Genomic DNA, 1,784 nt, shown 5'->3' with positions numbered 1-1,784 from the left:
GAGGAGGAGGAGGAGGAGGAGGAGAAGGAGAAGAAGGAGAAGAAGGAGAAGGAGAAGGAGAAGAAGAAGAAGGAGAAGGAGAAGAAGAAGAAGGAGAAGAATGAGAAGAAGAAGAGGAAGAGGAAGACGAAGAGGAAGACGAAGACAAAGAGGAAGACGAAGAGGAAGAGGAAGAGGAGGAGGAGTATGAGGAGGAAGAGGAGGAAGAAGGGAAGAAGAAAGGAAGAAGAAGGAAGAAGAAGGAAGAAGAAGGGAAGAGGGCAGCATCTTAGGTAGAATTTCTCCATTGAAGCAAGATTTCTTTAGGGCTTTGAATCAAGGTATGTTTAGTTTATTCATCTATGGGTTCTTTCCCCATAGATCCCCCAATAGTTTTCCCCAATTGTGAAGTCAAAAACCTAATTCTAGCTAGGGTTGTGCTTACATTGTGGGTAGAGTTTAGGTATGATTCCATTCTAGTGGAGAATATCCAATTATGATTTATTTAGCTTTGTTTAGTGATATTATGATGATTTCATGTGATTTCTATGGTAAACCCTAATCTAAGTGATACATTGTGGGTTTATGCCATTAGAGGCAAAGTTGAAGGTTCAAAGGTGATCTTCCTAAATCAATGTTATGTATAGTAATTGATCAAAGTTAGTATCATATAACCATGAATTGAACTAGACATTATTGAATATGAAGGATCTTGACTTGTAAAGATGAAATTGAACCTCTATGATGAATTATGACTAGAATCACTTGATAGTAAAGAATGTGATTGAATAGCTTGTAACATTGACATGAATGAAGTTAAGCTTCAAAGTAAGGGTTGTATCCATCAATTTTTGGGCTTTGGGGGTAAAGCTAATATGATGTGATTGTGTCGTGTATTGCTTCTCTCTTACACACTTAGGCATAAAGATGCTAGGAGATCCAATGTTCTCTCACATACAATGATTCTAGGTTGGCTTAATAACCTAAAATGAATCAAAGCTTGTTAGTAAAGAATAACTTACAGTTGTGGCATATCTCTTAAGGATAGGTTGCATTTGTATCCTAGTATACTTGTAAGGGTAGCATGACTTAGTTGGGCTAGGACTATTTCATGGTAGCTAGGATAGGACACTTATACCTTTCCTAGAGTAGCTTGGACTTGCATGTTAGTGTGTCTTCCAAGGTAGTTAGCTTAGCTTAACCTAGTTATGTTAGTAAGTGATATCATGGTCTAGCATATTAGGGGGTTATTCCTTGGTAGCCTTGAATTGAGAAATAGAGTTCATTCATGTGTTATGACTTGCCTAGTACTAAATAGAGAAGTACCTTATATGAGTATAGGCAAATAGTCAAGAGGGACTAGTCCCCAACTAGTGAACATTCATGATAGTCTAAAGGAGTACTTAGTGTGGGTAGTAGTATGGGATGCTATCCATACATTGCACAAGTATTACTTAAGGCTAGGTATGAAGGGTTCCTACACATAGTATAGACTTAGCTTGGTTTGTTTCTATAGTTGCCTTCCAATATATGATTGACTAAAGGTGATAGTTCCATTATCTATATGTAGTAAGCCAATAGTAAGACCAAAGGAGGGTGAATATGTAAGATGACTTCAAGGCTATGCTTAGTGTGAAGGGTAGTATGGGATGACTTGCATGGATTGCACAAGTGTGTTTTGAGGTTGCTTATGAGTATGGTACCCTTATGGTAGAGAAGCTTAAGAGTTGACCATGTATATAGACTATGATTAAGATGACCAAAAAGGGATACTTGTCTTGGGTGGTATTATGGGATGCTATTCT

The sequence above is a fragment of the Solanum stenotomum genome, chromosome 7, assembly GCF_019186545.1.
Source record: "Solanum stenotomum isolate F172 chromosome 7, ASM1918654v1, whole genome shotgun sequence".
NCBI classification, from domain to species: Eukaryota; Viridiplantae; Streptophyta; class Magnoliopsida; order Solanales; family Solanaceae; genus Solanum; species Solanum stenotomum.
Note: the sequence above shows the minus strand (reverse complement) of the source record.